The 22,455-nt window shown below is 40.0% G+C and overlaps 1 protein-coding gene across 1 annotated transcript in view; it reads right to left on the bottom strand.

Annotated features, from left to right (window-relative positions):
- Positions 1–22,455, bottom strand: part of REEP5 (receptor accessory protein 5) — a 51,237-nt gene that overhangs the window by 27,190 nt on the left and 1,592 nt on the right. The gene's annotated exons all lie outside the window — the stretch shown is intronic.

The raw sequence follows: 22,455 nt of genomic DNA on the forward strand, positions 1-22,455 counted from the left end.
CAGTAAACTAGAAAGAATGAGGAGTCTTGTTTATCTTAGGCAACAGAGGGTTAATTAATAAAAACACACTACCTGACCTGAATAAATACAACAGCAACTAACAACAATCACCAAATATGTGTAAAACTATGTAGCTCCCCCAAAACAAAGTTAGGCTGCTGAATCATGCTGAGTAATTCACTAAGAAAGTCTCCAAGTAACCAGAAGCAGCTGGAAGTAAACACAATAATACAGTCATGGGTGCATGACTGTGTGTGTTTCATAAGAAAAGAACGAGTCATATATGTGAATGGGATGAAATAAGGAAAAGAGAGGATGAAATGATGACAAATCCGGCTGGACCAGAGGATGTGCACTGGTACAGATAGCAACTGGAAACACAGGGAGTCCAGGACAGGTGATCGATCCCTTCAGGACCAGTGCTGAGAGTGGCGATACCAAAGGGTGGAGGGAGGGGAGGGTAGAAAAGGGAACAGATTACAAGGATCTACATATAACCTCCTTCCTGGGGGATGGACAACAGAAAAGTGGGTGAAGGGAGACGTCAGAGTGTAAGATATGACAGAATAATAATAATTTATAAATCATCAAGGGTTCATGAGCGAGGAGGGAGCGGGGAGGGGAAAAATGAAGAGCTAATACCAAGGGTTCAAGTAGAAAGCAAATGTTCTGAGAATGATGATGGCAACAAATGTACAAATGTGCTTGGCAGAATGGATGGATATATGGATAGTGATAAGAGTTGTACGAGCCCCCAATAAAATGATTTTAAAAAATACTGTTTGACCCCTCCCCCACTATCATGACCTCAATTCTATCTTACAAATCTGATTAGGCCAGAGCATGCACACTGCTACAGATGAGAGCCCACAACACAGGGAATCCAGGATAGATAAACCCCTCAGGACCAACACTGAGAGTAGATAGCAGGAGGGTAAGGGGAAGGTAGGGGAGAAAGGGAGAATCAACCACAGGGGTCGACATAAAACCTCCTCCCAGGGGGATGAACAACGGAAAGGTGGGTGAAGGGTGACAAGACGATGTTAAAATATGAAAATAATCTATAATTTATCAAGGGTTCATGAGGGAGGGAGAGCAGGAGGGGAGAAATGAGCTGATCTCAAGTAGGAAAAAAATGATGATGGCAACATATGTACATGACACAATGGATGAATGTATGGATTGTGATAAGACATGTAAGAGGCCCCAATAAAAGTGCTTAATTTTAAAAATACTGTTTTGAATTTCAAAACTGGGCAAAAGTTTTTCACTTTAAACACAAGAACCTTATAAAGTGAATTTGAGAGCTGATTATAAAGTAACGATGTGTAACATGGGAACTTGATCAATGTCTAACGTTCCTCAGATAAAAAGTAGCTGGGAACTTCCAAACTTTGTGGAAAAATTCCTTTATCTTTTAATCCCATTTCTCCATGAACTTAGCCCCATAGCATAATCAAATGCCAAACAGAAAGTATAAGCAAACATGTCAATCAATGTGTTAGGTACCAGAACAGGGACCAGGGTGTCCATTGGGCATAAGCCAATCCAGGCCCTGGGATGGGAGGTGGGGAAAGGGGTGGTACACCTAGGTGGCTGGTACACCTGGATTGACCGGTAAATCTGATTGGCCCAATTTAGGCCAGGTGGGCTTGATTCAGCCAATGGGGTCAACCGGTACCATCGATCACGCCTCCCAGCAGAAAGCCATAAACACCAGAACTTGGAAACCACTGCCCCCTCCCTCCCCACTTTCTGCCTTCCACCAGGCTGTGTTGCAGTCTCTCTTTCTCTCCAGTGATCTGTACAATAAACATGCATTACACCAAACAAACAAACACAAACCCTCAAAAACAAATTCACTGCCTTCGAGTCAATTCTGACTCTAGCATTCTTAAAGAGAAAAGATTTCTATTTGGGGAAGGAAAAAAAAAGGCACCAAATTTTTCTAGAATTGCTTCTTCCCTGGAGACTCTCGTTAGCTTTCTCTTCAGGGCTTTGTTAAGAACCAATTGAAAATGAACATCAGACACCTTTACTTAATTTCTCGCTTGGGGAAACAGCTAATGATTTCTTTATAAATAAACTTATGTTACAATGGTCAGACACAATCCGCTAACTTTCAGAGTGATAAAATAATTACAATACATATATAATCACCTTAGAAACACATACTCAAACAAAACAAACTGTCTTAAAGTTAGTCATTACACTAAACTCTGCAATAGCCACAGGCCTTTCTCTCTTTCTTCTCAGGGCTCAAAGACCTTGCAGTCTTTCCCAGTCCTAAGCATACAACTTTGTCTCCAGGCTCCACTCACTCCGTATACATACATGTGACCCTGGGCAAACTGTTCAATCCTCTAGTCCTCTGTTTTCTCATCTGTCAAGTAGGGACACTGTATGTTTTGAAGTCTAAAATGCACCCGACCCAAGCCATACTACTTTCAGTTTTCTCGTGTGCATGTGAAAGTTGGACACTGAAGAAGACCAAAGAAGAATGAATCAATGTTGCCGGCTTTATAGTGAATGTACCAAGAAATGCTAAAAGAACAAACAAATGTGTCTTGGAAGAAGTACAACCAGAATGATCCACAGAAGCAAGGATGGTGAGACTTTGTCTCAAGGACTTTGATCATGTTGTCAGGAGAAACCGGTTCGTATAGAGATCATGCTTGGCAAAGTGGGGGGCATCAAAAAAGGGGACCCCTCAACAAGATGTACTGACCAAGTGTCTGCACAGATGGTCTCAAACATAGGAACAATTCTTAGGACAGCAAAGAGCCGAGCAGTGTTTTTTTTCTGTTGTATACAAATTAATCTATTACCTCTAGATCAAAAAAGAACACTGTTAAATTGTGAAGTTAATAAATGTAAATCACTTATAGACAATGACTGTAATAGAGTAAGCACTTAATAACCGATTATCTTAATAGGTAGTGATGGTAATATAAGAGAATACAGAGATAAGACCTCTTCTGGCTAGAGCTGGCAGAGGGTTAATAGCACAGTTAATGAGGCTAAGAGGAGATTAGAGAATTACCTGTGGATTTTAATTATACGCCAGTCTCCAAATCCCTCTTGTCACAGATAGTAAAGAGTTAGCAGAAATCCCAGAGGTGAAAGCATGTTTAAGGCCAGCCTCGCAATGGTCCACAGGCCAAAATCTCTGTCGGGTTGCTGAGTTGGCATTGATTTGCAAAGGAGCCCAGACGGTGTACTGGGTAACGAGGTGGGCTGCTAACCAGAAGGTCAAAAATTTGAAACTACCAGCTACTCTTTGGGGAAAAGGTAAGGCTTTCTACTCCCACAAAGAGTTACAGTCTCGCAAACCCACAAGGACAGTTCTACCTTGTCCTCCAGCGTTGCTAGGAGTCAGGATCAATTCCGTGGTAGTGAGCTATTTGTTTGATTTGGTGCTGCCATGTATATAACCTGCTAGGCCAGCTCTCTTCCAGACCACTGGGTCTGGATGCTTACCCCCTTTCTGGCCCATCTACTTAAAAACAAGGACAATAAGACTGGGTAGAGGTAGTCAGAGGATACCAGTATTCTCTACCTCCCAGTGTATTATTCAGAGAACCCCAAATAATCTCTGATCATCTGTCATGACTAAAGTGCAAACCCTCCAAGTAGATTTTTAGATAGAAATCGTGTAAACTAAAGACTGTTAACGGGTTTTCTAATTTTGGGAAGTATAACATTAAGGAAAGCTGTATACCAACTGGGCGTCCCCCTCCTGTAACCACACAGGGGTCACTGAGTCAGCACTGAGTGAGTTTGGTTTGGTTTACCAAAAGAAGCAAGAGTGCAGACTGGACACCAGGAAGGCTTGTGCTTAAATCCCAGACCAAGCTCCCACCGTTTGCTAGATAAGTGACCTTTGATAAGTATCTTGCCTCTGTTTCTTTCCCAGTAAAACGGGAAGGGACCCAACCACAGGATTAAATGTGATAATGTCTATGAGTCACTTGACACAGAGTCTGGCACTTGGTGATTGTGCAATAAATAACAGATCATCTTTTCCATTTTTATGGGCATAGCATGTTTAATTGGACAATTAAAATATTTTAAAAACTAATAATAGTATTAAAAGAAAGAAAACACAGCTCATTCTGGTACTGTGCTATTAAAAACTCTAATAGCAGAATCCTACTCACTAAAAAAAAAAAAAAAACACCTGTATCTCATCAACAACTACACAAAACAAAATTTAGGGGAAAAGCAACAATAAAAAGCAAGTAATCACTGTTATCTTTCATGTTAAGCTCCTCGTTACATGAGGACCTCAAGTGGGAACCATGTAAGGCATCCACTGCTGCACCCATCAAGTGGCGGGGGTGACCAGGAAATGCTCACCAACAAGGGTGCACATGGATTTGTAGTACATTCTCTCCCACTATTTGTCTACTTGTCATTTCCAGCAAACTTTTTAAAAATCCTTAACTGGCCATTCTGTAGTACCAGATTTGTTTATTCCTAAGTTACCATTTTAGTTGGTTTGAGCATGAGAGAGGAGATCTGTTTCCATGACCCTAGATTCCATGTATAGGGAAATATCTTTGAAATTTGTATTTATAGCTCAAATATTCTCTAAATTCTAGTCTCAACTATCCACAGTTTAAGATTATTTTAGAATTTGTTAATGATAAAGCAAAAAGTTTGTTTTTGCACACTTATATATCAATGGGAGTTTAATGACCATCAACATGATATTTTCACACTAATAACATTACTGTTTCATAAATCTTAAAATAAGCAATTATTGCCATTACCCAGTAAGACTCATTTCGTGTGAACTGCAAACACTGTTCACTGCCTATCAGTCAATTCCTTCCTCTTCCTACACACCAACCAACAGAACTGATTTTGGATTCACGACACAGGTAGAGATGCCTGGCCTTAGGGAAGCTAATAAGCTCCTGGCCCAGGGGACAAGTCAAAGTTGGTCTAAATTCCACTATTTTTTATGCTAGAGACCAATTTTCCTAACTCCCTTGCAGTTATGGATGTACATGTAATAATTCAGTCCAATGAAACAAGAAAACACACTGAGAGGCACCTGGATATGTTTTTCCTGAGCTGATAAAATGGGAGCACCTTAAAAGCTCTTAAAAGCTTTGGGCCAGTGGGGCTATATCGCAATGACCTTGCTATTCCATGACACAACGGCATGAGGGGGAAAAAGCCCACACTCATAGGTCATGGACCCGGACTATTTATCTTCAGACGTGTTATCCTAAATAATTCAGTGACTCAAGCCTTTGTAAATGGCTGAGGCTGACTGAATCCTAATGTAAAAGGTATGCAGTGCCACCAAAAACTTTCTAAACAAGCTTAAGTTAGATTATCTAGATAATGGTCAGAAACATCTCTGCCTCCCGTTGAGTTTCAGCTTTCAATTATATATATGAAAATGCTTACAGCTAGTGCCCATTTACAGCAACAGTGGTGGTTCAGTTACAGAATTCTCACTTTCCACGTCTCTCACTTCCCACTCACTTGTGAGTAAAGGCTTGAGTGTTGCTAAGATGCTAAACATAGTTCATATTATACAACCTATTTCTATTTCTGCTGTCAGTTTATTTAGGAGCAAGTCCCTATTTAGTGCATGTAAAAGGCAAAGGGATTCAGAAGTTCTCATTTCCCACTGCTGTCAAGCGGATGTGACTCACAGCGGTCCTGTAAGACAGAGGAGAACTGCTCCTTAAGGCTTCTTAGACCAACTCTCTCCAGGTGCAAAGAAGTCACTCATCTTCCAAACTTGTAACAGCTGCCAGCTTTAAACAAAGGCTCTTTGGATGAGCAGCCCAATGCCTAACACATTGGACCACCAATGCTCCTAAATCAGAAATTTAACTATTAACAAATACTTAACATGTTACCAAATTTTACTGAAATGGAGTTATAGAAAACTGGAAGCCACAGTGAAAGTAAAAAATGTAATATGTAACATTAAAAATTTTTTAGGTAATATGCTACCTGGTGTAAAAAACATGTTAACCAAGTACCAAAAAATTAAGCCACTTATCGTAACACATATTTACATCTTAAAGGAAAAAAAAGAGTACTCTGACCATAATTAAGCTGACTTTCCCCTTGTATGCTACTCTTAATTAAACACTCACTGAATACCTAGTTTGTGCTAAGTGTTTGGCATAATATTACCTTAGTTCTGTGGCATATGCACGCCACTCCTTTTATGTGTGAGAAAATGAGGTTTATAAGGATTAAAGTATTTGCCTAAGAAGCAATAGGGTGAGCTAGCAGGTCCATGTATATATGATTACATCAAAGAGACACTTAGGTACATGAACATGTGTGTATGCATGGTACATAAGTCACCACAATTTCAACCAGCTCAAAGCCATAAAATTAAGTAATATATGTCTTCAAAACATTAACTCTACTATTAAAACTACTTGTACAGGAGCACTTGAAAAAGTCCACAAAGAAATGGAATTAAAAGATAATGGAATTCCTCCATTAACTTTGTGAAGCTCCTTTATTTTTATTAATAATTATTTTAATTTTAACAAGTAAATAGCATTTCCAGAGACAGACAATGCATTAAAAACAAATTAGTGCATAAAAAACTATGTGACTGTACAATTCCCCCCCATATGATTGAACAATTGAGCTACTCAATTGTATGACATGGAAATTAAGTGCCAATAAAACTGCTAAAAAAAAACTATAAGTAAGAGTAAGAAAAGGACGTCGTTCTCACCACTGCTATTTAGTTCAGTACTGAAATCCTAGCCTGAACAATTAGTTAAAAAATAAAACAAAAAGTAAAAGACATAAAATGGGAAAGGAGAAAGTAAAACTATGACTCTTCATCAATGATATGATCACACATATTAAAAAAGCCCCAATTTTTCATAAGAAAACTGTTGTTGTTAGGCCAGGAAGCTGTCGTGGAAGATCTAACTAATAGAGCTATCAAATTCAGCAAAGCTGAGGGCAAGAGGTCAACATATACAAGTCAGTCAGATTACTATGCATTAGGGAAGCACATCTTGAAAAAGAAATGAACTAAAAATTCCATTTATAACTGTATTTAAATAATTAAATAAATGCCTAGGAATAAATTTACTGGAAGGTGAAAGACACTATTAAACATTATTGGCTACAGCAATTTTGAAAAAGAAGAATTAAGGAGGATTCTGTTTCCTAATTATAAAACATACTATAAAGTATAAAGCTACAGTAATCAAAATAGACTGGTATTTGTATAATGATAAACATATAAGCTAATGGAATAGCATTGAGAAACCAGAAATAAGCCTGCATATCTATAATTAATCAATCTTCAAAAGGGAGCTAAATCCATCCAACGGTTAGAGAATAGTCTAATGGTGGGTGAACATCTGAATTTCCACATGTAAATGAATGAAGCTGGATCCATACCTCACACCACATATGAAATTTATTCCAAACAGTTCTTTGTTATCTAGTACTGCTACAACAGAAATACAACAAATAGATGAATTTAACGAATTTATTTTCTCACAGTTCAGTAGACCAGAAGTCTGAATTCAGGGCACCGGTAGTAGGGGAAGGCTTTCTCTCTGTGTGGGAGAACCCTGGTCTCTTTGGATCACCTGGTTATGGACAATCTGCGTGTGGCTTGGCTTCTCTTCCTCATTGCAGGAACAATGAAATATTTTGTGTAGCTCTTTGCAGCTAGTCTCTAACTCCCACCAAATGACCTTTCCCTGCTTGGTTCTGGTAAAAAGGTGGGGGAAGATACTGATAGGATTCACCTTTGAATACTTGCAAACAGGCGCCATCTACTGTGCCTATGAGCTCTCGTAGATCTCACTTCCTGGATCCAGAAGGCGGCTCGACCATCAGAACAGCAGCAGCAGAACCAGGAGCCAGAGCATGGAACGGAGCGATGAGCTTTCCAACCCGCAAAGCAAGTAACGCTGAGAGCTTTTGTGCAAGAGAGGCTGGCTTGTGGAGTGGGGCACCTCTGGGCACCTAATTCAACTGCATTTGCTGATTCTCGGAGCTTCAGCTGAATGCCTTCTGGTAAAGGCTTATGAGCAGAATTGTATGCCCTTTGGATATGTATTAGCAGACTTGACAGAACTTTGTACCCTGATAAACAACTCAGCCCTGAGCATGTCTCACTGACATAACTTGTTAACTTCCTTAATAAACCCTTTCATCATGAATTTTGTCTTGAGTTTTGTGTAGCCACTGCAATGGATATTAGAACCCAGAGAAGTAATATTGAGAATATTCATTAAAACAGCACACCCATCTCAGGTTGTTTAATATTTTATATCTCAAAAGAGATGTATCCCATACTAATCTAATCCATTTCCAATGGAATAATGGGCACATGCAGAGATTAATATTTACAACACATATTTTGGGAAGGCTTTATACAACAGTATTAATGGCCAAGAACATAAATGGATGCAAACACATCTCTTAACAGAAAACAGAGTATTACTTTAGAATCTAGTTTACGGTGGGTTCTTAGATATGAAACCAAAGCAAGAGCAGCAAATTAAACAAAGATAAATGGGGCCTCATAAAAATTAAAAACTTTGTTCATCAAAGAACTTGGTGAATACAGTAAACAGACAATGTTGAGGTTGGCAGAAAAACTTTGATAAGGGTTTAATATCTACCTGACAAGGGCTTAATATCCAGAGTACACAAAGAACTACAGTTGAACAACAAAAAGATTTTTATAATGGACAAAGGACTTAAACATCTTACCAAAGCGAATATATAATGGTCAATAAGTGCATGAAACAATGTTCAGTGTCATTAGTCATTACCAAAACCAAACCCACTGCTATCAAGTTGTAATGGTTCTGGATTATGACAACTAGACACTTCTGGGTAAGGATAAGTGTGAAGTCCAACCTATTAATAGTTGGGTTGTAGCCCATGATACTTCCTTGTAGCTGTAACCTTCTGTATAAGAAAGAGATAGAGCAGAGTCAAATATTTTTGACCCTTCGCCTTCTGCTGGTGCTAGATCTTGCACCTGGTTCCTCAATCTCCTGTTGCATTGCCTATAGACCCTAGGAACATCAGTGGACTACCAATGGTGGATTCATTCAGCCAGCTTCAGATTCACTGACCTATGCATCTGCCAGCTGCACCTCTGAAATCTAGTATGGCTTCTTCTTGCTGCTTGTTCGTCAGCTTCCATGAGTCAGAAGACTGACTTGAACTGACTAGGACTTACCTACTTATGCAACTGTGTAAGCCATTTCTCAATATAAATCTTTTTATATACAAACCCATAGAAGGATCACGGTTTATGCTTCCCTAGGCATCCCAACCTAACACATAAGTCAATTCCAACTCATGGTGACCCCGTGAATATAGAGTAGAATTGCTCCATTGGGTGTCCTTGGCTGTAATTTTTATGGAGGCAGATCTCTAGCCTTTCTTCTGCAGCCTAACTGAGTGAGTTCAAACCACCAACCTTTAAGATCACAGTCAAGCACAAACCATTTGCACTCCCAAAGGATCCATGATTCAGATACAAATCAACATCACAATGAGCTATTACCTCACTCCAAATAGAATGGCTATGATTAAGAAAAGAAAAAAAGGACTAGATGAAGTATTGGTGAGGATGTGGGGAAACTGGGGTACCCTCATCCATTGCTGGTGAATGCAAAACAACTTGTGGAAAACAGTTCAGCAGCACCTGAGAAAGTGAAACTTAGAATTACAGTACAATCCAGCAAGCCCAATAGGCAATTACCTAAGAGAATGTAAAGCCAGAATGCAAATAGAAAGCCATTCACCAGTGTTGCTGAAGCACTATTCCCAAATGCCCCAAAGTGGAAGCCACCTAAATGTTCATCAAGAGATGACTGGACGAACAGAATGTGGCGCATACCCACTCCTGCCTTGACACGGGTCGTTTGCGCAGGCGAGGCTCTTCTGTGAAATTTGGTAGTATGGATAAGTGGATGACAGTAACATCAGATCACAAGTGGGAAGATGACTACTACATCACCACAGAAGTACCAAACCACTGAGAATCGTGGCCCAACCAAACTGACACATAGCCTTAACCGTCACAAGAAGGGTTTCCTCTTCATACCTCGGCATTCATGACTTCCAGGTGTGTCATAAACATGCAATGAAATCAGTAGATTTTCAAATTTTCAAAAATTCAAAATGCCAGGTAATGAGGTAGTTGGTAGGTGAGAAGTAAATGTAATATGTAATGAAATATGCTTAATAATGTACATACTCACATATAAACTAGTATATATACATGTATTACTGAAGTCTTGAGATCTGCTTCAACATAGATAAATCTTCAAACATTTTGCTGAGTAAAATAAGACAATCAGAAAAGAACAAAGATAGTGGTGCATAACCCCACTTACTTAGGCAAATGTAAAGAGACCAGGGTCTACTAGTGGCTCCATGGCGCAGGAAGGAGAAGAAAGGAGAAGCATTGCTTAGAGAACACTGCGTTTCTATTAATGGTGGTGGAACGATTTTTTAACGATAGTGGTAACAGTTGCACAAAATGATAAATGTAATCAATTCCACTGAATTATGCATGTGAAAAATGTTGACATTGCAACCGTTTTGCTATATAATCACAATTTAAAAAGAAACTGTGCAGACCAAAGATTTTTAAAGACTTGTTGGTAAATGCCAAAAAAGATGTGTTTCTACTCTATATTTTTAAGTGGTAAGTTATGGTTGGAATTTTGTTTAACAGCACATATCCCAGAAATCTGACATTTGAATACAGAGAATATGCACCACCACGTCATGTGACCATTCACAAGAGAAACAACTCTTGGTTACTATAGTCATTAGAGAGCATGGTGAAGAAAATCCCTAATAGCTCAAAATGGATTATTAAAACTATCTCAAACAAGTTGGGGGGGGTTACATATTTTAAAACACAGACATTAGTCTGTTTCCATGCTGGTAAGGAAAAGGTTTCCTTCATGTGAAAAAGAAGGTCAGAAGGTGTGAGTACTCAGAAAGTTACGTTTGTTTTTCATTGTAAAGTATATGTGTTTTCAAAACAAGAGAATAGTGCAAGGAACATTAATGCCCAAGAAAACAGATTACACAGCAGACTAACTTACTTCCTTTTTGTCACTTTCAATCTTACTTTCCTCCAAAAGATATGAGATAGCTAGGGGCAAAATAAGACTCTTAAATATACAGAAACTATCTTCCAAGATGGCTACATAAGAATAATCAGAACTCAAACTGAAAACTTAGTGATTTAATAAATGGTTTGAAAACATTCTTTTTAAAAATAACTTTATTGGCATATAATGGAATCATTCAATCATATTAAAGAGTGGGGCAATTATCGCCAGGATCAATTTCAGAACATTTCCTTCTTTCTCATACTTGGTGTTAGATCCCCAATTCCCGCCCATCTTCCCTGCCATGCCCCTAGGTACTTATTAATTCAATTACTGTCTCTATAGATTTACCTATCCTGGATTTCAAATACACAAAATCATACCAAGCAGAAACAGGAAGTACACAGATAAGCTAAGACAAAACCCAACAACAAGGACTAGGCAAACACAGAAACCTCAAGCAAAAAGAAATCTTAAAAACGGAAACAACTTTAAAATGGGTCAAAAGGGAGAGAACGAGGCTCAATCCATGTGGGGACCCTGAAAATGGACTTGAGGGTTCCACTGTCATCCACAGCCTTCTGTAAACTGGGTGGTTCATATTTAAGCTCTGGTATTATTACCCACTTTGGATTTTAATTGCATTTACAAAAAAATTCATTCATGAAGTGGTAAAATAGTAACTACAAATCCTACTCCAACAACCCTTTATCAGTGAAACTGACAGCTCTGTTAATATAGCATCTGTATCGAGTACACTATCATAAAGCTGAACTTAAACTCAGGCACCCTCAATACCTAGATAGGAATGCCCTAAACTGACCTTTCCCAGGTAATGAAGGGGCATGTGTCAATGTGTAGAGTGCAGTCTAGAGTTACGTGTGGTGTGTAAGTGAACCCAGCTAGAGCCCCTGAACTAGATCACTTGGCCTAACTATCAAGAGCTGCAGGATACATACAGTGGCTATGTGACTGAGAGGGGCTGATGATAAGCTCTGTCTCGGGAAGAAGAGTGTGCGAGTGATTACGAGTGAACTCAGAGGAGGCTCCTACATTGCACTACGTGTCCATTTCTACAAAAATTACTTTTGCTAATATTTAAATTACTTTAAACATGTGATCTGTTCATTGTTCCTCAAAATTGGTAAAGTTATCAATAGGCACTAAAAACCTAGTATTATCACACTCACTAGTATCATCGCACTCACTAGTATCATCGCACTCACTAGTATCATCGCACTCACTAGTATCATCGCACTCACTAGTATTATCACATTCACTAGTATTATCACACTCACATTTGTGCATGTATTAAAAATTATTGAAGGAGATGGAATTGAAAATGTGTCCGAATTGAAATTCGGTCCTGCTAGAGAAGAAAAGACGCATTTATGGACAAAATAATAATAATTTATCAATTATCAAGGAATCATGGGGGAGGGGGAGCAGGGAGGTAGGGGAAAAAATGAGGAGCTGATACCAAGGGCTCAAGTAGAAAGCAAATGTTTTGAGAATGATGAGGGAAACAAATGTACAAAAGTGCTTGACACAATAGACGTATGTGTGGGTTATGATAAGAGTTGTACAAGCCCCCAATAAAATGATTTAATTTTTTTAAAGAGTTTATGAAATTCTCAGGCAAGATGAGGGTAGGGAAGGGTGAGTAGTTCCTAGAGAAAATTCACAGCAGAGAATCTGGGGTGGGATCTCCCCTACAACTGCTTTGGAACCCAGAAAGGCATATCCTGAACAAATCATTTAAAGCATTCATCTTATTTGGTCCTCAAATGTTTGCTTACTCTGTAACACACATATGGAGGGTGGGGAACCTTATGGAAACAATGGCTGTAATTAATCTACAAATATGGTCAAAAGTAGGATATTTTGTTACGTTTCCGTTTTCGTCAGAACACCTCATCTTCAAATGAGCATAATAATGTTAAATTAAAACAAGGCTAGTGAAAAACTGACACAAGTTAAATGTTTCAGATTTCAGTGTTGTTTAAGGCAAAATTTACAGAATGCCAGTTATAATGTTGACCCAACCTCTCAGTTAGCCAGAAGGCAGTACCTGCCTGTGCCACATTCGCACCACCAGAGCAGCCAAAGTGGAGGCAGGCTCGTGAGTACTTTAACAAAGAACATACAGTTATAGACAGAAAGGCTAGTATAAGGGGAATATAAGCAGTGTAGTGGAAAATAAATCTGCCCTCTAGTTCTCATGGGTAAAATAGAAAAGCCTATGTAACTCCTCCTTCACGTGACTTGCTACAAAACAAAGTGTTCAGTTCACCACTGGTGTGTCCATGTGGTGACTGTCCAGCACTCATCTGGAGATAAAGCTGCTTAGGAGACGGTCTAGTCTGCAAGCCTTAGCTAATAGATCTCAACCGTTTTTAACCCATGGTCCTTAAAACCCTCTCTCACTCGACCTGCTGGGTTGCCAAGATGATGTGACACCTTTACTTGTGGTCCGGTGTATTGTAACTTTTGCAGATGTTTTAAGAAAGTTTTCTTTCTTTGTTTTCTATATATTCCTTTCTCTGATCTGACCTCACTGAGACTCTACCCCACATTCCTCCCTTCTCTGATCTGACCTCACTGAGACTCTACCCCACATTCCTCCCTTGAGGTTCTTTGGCTCCTGACCTAGAACTAAGGCAAGGCTGCCTTCTGGCAGGAGTTCCAGTTCACTCTGTTATTTTCAGATCACCCTGCGCTGGAGAAAGAGAGCAAATCTCTGTAAAGAACTATGTATATGGCTGTTATGTGAGAGACCAAGAGAAATAAATTGTTAGTAATAGATTCTATGTCTTCAAAGCTTCAAAGCATTAGAGCATATCCACAAAATATTGATGGCACTTTTGTATTTGAGACACATGAGAATGTATTGATAGTGTCACACAGATGAAAGAAAAAATTAATATCAACAGCTTAATTTTTTTTCCCTCTACACAAGGTTTTGGGATGTGTCTGTGGGGCACTCCGAGGGCCACGTAAGGAATAAGAATAGCCAAAGACTAGAAACATGAACTTTGAAGCTAGACTCCCGGGTTCAAATATCAATGTCATCATCAGCTGACTGTGAGACTTTACTCCAATTCTCAGTGGACATTTCCTCCTCTGCAAACCGGGGATAACCATATGCTTGTTAGAAGGGCTAAATGTGCTCTATTTGTAAAGCATGCAAAACAAGGACGCATACATACCTGTCAAACAACACACTGCACAGGTGCTGGGTAGCTGTGCAAAGAGCTAAAAGCAGTAATTCTCTTCACACTGTGAGCAAAGTTTAAAGTGGGCTGGTAGGGATATAGAGACGATACGATGACACATCACTGAAGGGAGTATGAGATTTCAAGTGTTATCAAACGCTGAAATAAATGTTTGTGTGTTAGACTCTATGCATATGTCGTTATTTTGAGCTTAATACTAAAACAATGAGCATCCAGGCCCAGCTTGACCTCTGTGTGACATTGGAAAACTAGCTTCATGTCTTTGAATAATTCTTTGAAAACTAAAAGACCCAGACTGCATGTTCGATCTAAGGTCCAACTCTGACAGTCCCAGAGAAGTGGCGGCCTCCTCAAAATATATGAAATTAAAAGATACATTTTTTTCAAGGTATGCCAGATAAAACTTGCAGTAAATTACATCACCTTTCCTCTCATAAATAAATGCAGAAAATAAATTAGACTCTTCCTTTATCCCTGACCTGTCAGTTTAGAGAAAAGGTTGAAATTATCAAAGATTTTATTGTACTTGGATCCAAAATCAACACCCATGAACACAGCAGCCAGACCAGCCTGTCCCGACACAATCCCTGAAGACAATGCGGTGCATAAGCAAATATGGTGAAGAAAGCTGATGGTGGCCGGCTATCAAAAGATATAGCATCTGGGGTCTTAAGGCTTGAAGATAAACAGGGCCATTTAGATGAGAAACAACAGAGCCTACGTGGAAGAAGTACACCAACTGGGTGTCGAAGGGATCAGGTATCATCAGGCATCAAAGAACAAAAAATCATACCATTGTGAATGACGGGGAGTGCAGAGTGAGGACCCAAAGCCCATCTGTAGGCAACTGGATATCCTCTTACAGAGGGGTCGCGGGAAGGAGACCGGCCAGTTAGGGTGCAGTGTAGCAATGATGAAACATACAATTTTCCTCTAGTTCTTAAATACTTCCTCCCCCCGCACTATCATGATCCCAATTCTACCTTACAAATCCGGCTGAACCGGAGGATGTGCACTGGCAGAAATAGGAACTGGAAATACAGGGAATCCAGGACAGATGAACCCCTCAGGACTAGTGGTGAAAATGGTGATACTGAGAGGGTGGAGGGAAGGTGAGGGAGAAGGGGGAAACAGATTACAAGGATCCACATACAACCTTCTCCCTGGAGGACGGACAGTATAGAAGTGGGTGAAGGGGGACATCCGACAGTGTAAGATATGACAAAATAATAAATTATAAATTGTCAAGGGCTCATAGGGGTTGGGGGGCGGAATGAGGAGTGGATACCAAGGGCTCAAGCAGAAAGCAAATGCTTTGAGAATGATGGGGGAAACAAATGTAGAGGAGTGTGTGACACAATGGATGGATGTGTGGATTGTGATAAGAGCTGTACAAGCCCCCGACAAAACGATTTAATAAAAAAAGAAAACTGCAGCCAGGAAACAATGAAGTGCATTAGGCAAATCTGCTGAAAACATTTCCTTAAAGAGTTAAGTGTTAACAAGCAATCAGGACTAAGGTGCACTAACTCCAAGCCCTAGTATTGCCATTTGCCTTTGAATTATAGTGCTGGCAAAGAACATTAAATGTATCACAGACTGTCAAAAGAACAAATCATTTTGTCTTGGAAGAAGTACAGCTAGAGTGCTCCTGAGAAGAGAGAATTGACATACTTGGGACAACACACATGCACACACAAAAACCCCAAACTCATTGCTATTGAATCAACTGACACATAGCAACTGTTTAAAATAGGTTAGACCTAGGTTTCTGAGACTGTAACTCTTTAAGGGATTACAAAGCCTGCCTTTCTCTCAGAGCACCTTGGGATTCCAAACTGCTGACCTTGTAGTTGGCACCCCAACTCATAACCACCACACCAGTGGTTCTCAACCTTCCTAATGTTGTGACCCTCTAATACATTTCCTAATGTTGTGGTGACCCCCAACCATTAAATTATTTTCACTGCTACTTCATAACTGTAATTTTGCTACTGTTATGAATCGGGCAACCCCATGGGGGTCACGACCCACAGGTTGAGAACAGCTGCACCACACCACCAGGGCTCCTCTGACAAAACCACCAGAGAGAAACAACAGTGAGAAAGACCCTCGATGAGAGGGAGTAACATGGTTACAACAGTGGGCTCAAACAGAGGAATGATTTGTCAGAATGGCGCACGCAGGACTGGGCAGTGTTTATTTTGTTGCACACTGGATAGTTATGAGACAGAGCCCACTCCATGGCACACAACAACAACTATGCCCCATAATTCCTCAGTGCAAGCATGGGACATGACCAGTGCCTGTGGCTCAAGCAATGCCCACACTCAAGGAACGTGCCAAGAGGGGGTACCTTAGATATCAGGAAGGAATCTATGTATGAATGTGCATCGAACACCAATGTCTCCAAGGTCTACCGATACTTATGAAGGGCTATACAACACACTGAAACGACCCGAAGACGCAAATCCACAGAAATCGTACATACATTAGTACTTGCCACGAGCTGGAGGTCGGCGGGCGGGGGAGAGTAAAGACTGATTGCTACTACATATGAACATGTGGGGTTTCTTTTGGGGTGAGAAACGACTTTAGAATTAAAGTGGTACTTCTTGCGCAGGAGCCTGGTGGAACAGTGGTTAATTGTTGGCTGCTAACCAAAAGACAAGCAGTGCGCGCCCACCCAACAGCTCAGAGGGGGCAAGAGGTGGCAGTAGCTTCCATAAAAGTTCACAGCTAGGAAATCCTTTGGGGTAAAGTCTTCTCTAGCTTTCTGGGTCGCTATTAGTTAGAATGGACTTGGTTCTTAAGATACTTGTACAAGTTTTGTGAATACACAAAAAACCACTCAACTGCACACTTTAAAAGGTAACTTTAGGATGTTGAATTATTTCTCAATAAAAAGTTGGGTTTTTTTAAGATTGAGGGCTACAGGGCTATCTTAAAAAGATGTTTCGGTTATTATTCAGTAAGTCGGCTTTCTCTTATCAATAAGATGATTAGGATAATGAGACTTGAGACTGAGAATGTTAAATTGGATTTCAATTTGCCTACAGAGGGTAGCCAAAAAGGTTAGGGACAAATTTATTTTTAAATAATGTTAGTTACATTCTCCCTGCCTTTAGTGACCTTTCTACCCAAAGTATTAGAGTTCAACTATTATTTGGGGGGGGGGTGATAATAATACAATAAGTGCACTGTCTCCTCTTATATCCAAAATTTCCAGAATCCAAACTTTCCAGAACCATGAAGAAACCCAAAGTTAAACTTGGGGATTTACTGAGCATCTCACACAATGTAAAATACTGCCTAGTCCAAAAAACTAATAATAATAAAATGCTGCTTAGTCCTGTGAGTGGCCAGGGATTCAAGGTCCTTGCTCAAAAAAAGTTAAGAGGTATACATAGAAAATGAGTAATCAGAGGCAGGGAGGTGTATATTAAAGCACTGACTGACCCTCAGTGAGTACTGGGCAGCCTTCCACTGTCTATATTCTCCAACAGCAAGATCTCACCTGGAGCCAAGTGCACCTGAGTCACACCCACTCATTTCCCAAGGTGAATCATGAGAAACACTAGGAAGTCAAATGTGCTCTTCCAAATTTTACTTCCACTCCCTATGGTCTTGAAGCCCAATACTGACCATTTTATAAAACCTATGTGCCCCTCCCTATAATGTTCCATAGAGAGGAAACTATAAGAGCAAGCACTGGAAGATGAGAAAAGGGATTAGCAATAATTTGGAAGGGAACACCAATCCATTTCCCTCAGTGACCTGAAAATATAAACCATACCATATTACTTTGGATTTGAAGCGTATGCAAGACGCTTGGGGAGGGAGAGGGGAGCAAACGCCTTACATTGTTGTTAGGTGCCGTTGAGTCTGTTCTGACCCATAGCAACCTTATCCATTTCTGTGCCATCCTCTACAATTGCTCCTCTGCTTGAGCCCATTGTTGAAGCCATGGAGCAACAATAAACTCCTTATAAGCCATCTAGTTAAAACAATGTGCAACTAAAATGTGTACATAAAATTGTGCAACTATAAACTCCTTATGGGCATCGACCAAAAAATGCATGCTTATTTCACTGGCCACCAGCCCTGCCTGACATTTATACCTCTCCATATCTCCCTCCTTGCTCTCTGCACTCACAGAACTCCCACTATACCCGTCCCTCCAACAACCTAACCATCTCCTAATAGGGGCCTCTTCCCTCTGCCAGACTCTGCTCTGGCAGGCCCCTTCTCATCCTTCAGGTCTTAGTTCAAATAGCATCTCAGATAAAGGAAGACTTTTCTGTTCTTCTCTGCCACACCTGTTCATTTCATCACCCTTTGTCATTACTTTACATGTTTATTAGCCGGCACACCACAGTAGATTATCCACTCAACAGGACAGCATGCCTCTACAATATTTAAAGGGCCCAATACTGTGCCTGGCACATGGCAGGTGTTTGCTGAATAGCTGAATAGATGAATCTACATTTTAAAAACAAAACAAACAGAAAAACCTCTGGCCTAGGTAGTGCAAGGAGAATTTCAAGAGACAAGGAGACCAACTAATGTGAGGGTGATTGCAGATGCATTTTAACCAGTGGTTCTCAACCTTCCTCATTCTGCGAACTTCATGTGTGGTGACCCCAACCATAAAATTATTTTCGTTGCTGTTTCCTAACTGTAATTTTGCTACTGTTATGAATCATAATGTAAATTGTAATGTGTTTTCCTATGATCTTAGGCGACCCCTGTGAAAGGGTCTTAGGGGTCGCAACCCACAGATTGAGAACCGATGCTTTAAACCATGTTAATTTAGGTCGTACTAATAGCAGTACTTTTTTTTTCATTTATGAATTATACAATCACATCAATTAAACAATGAATGGGCGGGATTAGACAACATAACCTGTGTTACCTAAATGTAAAAGGCCCTGAGTCATATGCCAAACGAATTACCTAAGATGGCTATGAACACATGTTTTAAGAAAATCCAAGAATCCAGAGGCTCACTTTCATTCAGTTTCTTTATGGTCATTTGTTGTTGTTTTGTTGTTGTTGTTGTTAACGGTTGACAAACCAATACCAATGCATGGTGACCCTAGGTGATATAGAGTACAATTCCTTGGAGTTTTCCAGCCTATAAGCTTATCAAGAGCATATCACCAGACTTTTTCTTCTCTGGTGCCACTTTGGTAGGTACACTCAATCTTTAGGTTAGAGCTGAGCAGATCTGTGCCAGCTGGGACCCCAGTGTTCCTCAATAGTCACTGTCCATGTGTGCCATCAAGTTCATTCCAGCCCATGCCTCAGACTCATAGAATCCTGTCCTTATTTTTAAATGAAAGTTGGGTTTCACAAAAAGAAGCTTCCTACAAATAATCACCAATCAAGACATATTCATTATATACTATTTGCTGCATTTTTTTCTACTAAGGTGTACCATGGGACAACGAACTACCAAAACAATAATTCTGTTTTGGAAGAATTACAACCAAAATGCTACTGAGGTAGTTCATTGTGCCAACCAGGCCGATAAACATATGTGGGGTTAATTGAAGGGCGGAGGGATAAATGGCTCAGTGAGCCTCGCCTTTCTAGTTCTCGGGTCTCTTGCTTTCTCATAGTCGGACCAGGGTGCAGGTGCCTTAGCCAGTTCCCTGCTTTAGCTGGCAAGGCTCACATCCTGCAAGACATCCCCAAGGAAAAGCCACATGGACCTACCCTGATGCAGCCCTGGGTGCTGGAGCAGCTGTGTGGAGACCCCTGCCAGCGCTGAGATGCTGACACATTCACTGACTCTGCTTTCCTACTACAGTCGGCATCATTCCATCTGTTTTGTGAGATGGAGGAGGACTTTGTGGACTGGTGTCGGACATGTGGGTTAATGTTGGACCTGTCGGCTTGGGCAGCACTCGGATGGGATGTTTTCTTGAGGTGCACTTACCCTTTATATAAAACTCTTATACATGAGTTTCCATGAATTTGTTTTTTTTAAGTACCCAGACTAACACAGCTTCTTTGAGGTGAAGATAGACTTTATAATATGTACTTTGGATATATTGTCAGGAGAGACCAGTCCCTAGAAAGGGTCAAGTGGAAAGGCAGTGAATAAGAGGAAGACTCTCAATGAGCTGGATTGGCACAAGGGCTGCACAATGGGCTCACTCACTGTGAGGATGAGGCAGGAGTGCACAGTGCCTTGTTCTGTTGTACACAGAGAAGGGCTGCAAAGAGTCCGAACCGACTTGATGGCACATAACAGCAAATGGTCAGTTTCCTGACATTCAAATATAAAAAAGGATAAAATGCATATGCTTACATACTTACATGCTACCCAAAGGGAAAAAATTCTTCTCTTTGTGGATAGAACAATTCAAACATATGTAAAATGCACCTACCAGATCCATTAAAAATTTTGACCTTCTCTACCATTTCACAATGTTTAGTAAAACAGCTTCTTGTAAACCAAAAAAAGCCCTTGGTAGTGCAGAGGTTAAATGGCAGGTCAATGACCAAAAGGTTGGTGCATCAAACCCACCAGCCACTTCTGTGTAAGGCAGAGTGATCTGGTCCCATCTAGATTATAGCACCCAGGAAGCCCTGTGGGGCAGCTGTACTCTGCCAGATAGTCTACAAATTAGAGATACTCAGCGGCACACACAAGAAATAAATGGTTGCATGTGACTGTATTAAAAAATGAATACAAGAGTAAATATAAAGATGCAATATAACTAAAAACTAGCTGGCTTGAAATTATTCTAAAATATGACTACAAACATATATTGTTAGAATTAATCCACTTCAGATCAAGAAGAGGCACATCCTTGTACTCACAGCTTATACATCCGGATATACATGGATCTACAAATCGTAACTAAAAACAGTTAATGAATTTTCCAAAGCCCACACAGATAACTAATCACACAGACAAAGTTATATACCATCTCATAAGATTCTATACCAAATAATTATTTTTTAGCCAATGTGAATGAAAGTTTTAATGTTATTCAGGATTTAAAAAAAACAAACCATATTACCATATATACTTGAGTATAAGCCAAGTTTTTCTGCACATTTTTAGGCAGTTGTAGAATTAGGTGCCTCAGCAGATACTCGGGTCGGCTTATAGTCAAGTATATAAGGTACTTGCTTGATATAACTTAAGCAACCAAATAAGCAGTTACTAAATAATCACCCCAGATCTGTCATAAATGTAATCAAGAGCATCTAAAGCAGAAATCTATGAAATGCTTCCAAATATTTTTTTCAAGAAACACCTCCCACAAGATTTTACTTGCATGAATGTTAACACAAACACAAAAGTACAGGAATGGACTAGTGGGCTGTTTTTCCTGTTATCACCAATAGTGATCTGCATGCTATGCTGAATCGGGATTGTCTACCAACCTGACACCCACACACACACACCTGATTACATTTATGGAAAGCTACCATTCTCGTGCCAAACCATTTTTCCTGGTCTCCCTTGGGGATCTTCTGGTATGCCCATAAAACTCAGAGGTGCTTTAGTAGGTCATGGTGCGGAGGGCTAAAGCTGGTCTCAACTTGAAGACTGAGATCTCCGATTTCAAAGGGAAGCTACTAAATGTCGGTACCAGAGTAATAGTCACTACTTATGTAACTGGCCACTTATTGTGCAAATCTAAACTTAACCCTTTTAAAACATGTTTCCTCCCTTCCCTTCATACACCAGGCTGAATTCCAGCCTGCCCGGTGATAGACACAAAGTGTTACACATGTGTAGTCTCCCAGCTGAAAATGTATCCTTATTTTTATCCCCATGAATGAGAAAAGTTGCAGACACCTATTTTCTTGAGAAAGAGCTGTAGACTAAATAAAATTTGTTTGTGGGGAGGGACAAATTCCTATTTGGATGAGTAGGAAAATTAAATTGCCGCTTATTTTCAAACTAAATACACAGTAGCTTACAACCACCTCAACTGATAACTGGTTCAGATTGTAATCTTGTAAGATTCATTTTTAATTTACTTTAATTACAGGAACAAATTATATATAACCAAGGAGCAATAGGCCAAGGCTATACTTTGTTTTTATAAGGCCAACATTTCCCAAGGTTGGCT

This window comes from Tenrec ecaudatus, chromosome 2, assembly GCF_050624435.1.
Source record: "Tenrec ecaudatus isolate mTenEca1 chromosome 2, mTenEca1.hap1, whole genome shotgun sequence".
Taxonomy (NCBI): domain Eukaryota; kingdom Metazoa; phylum Chordata; class Mammalia; order Afrosoricida; family Tenrecidae; genus Tenrec; species Tenrec ecaudatus.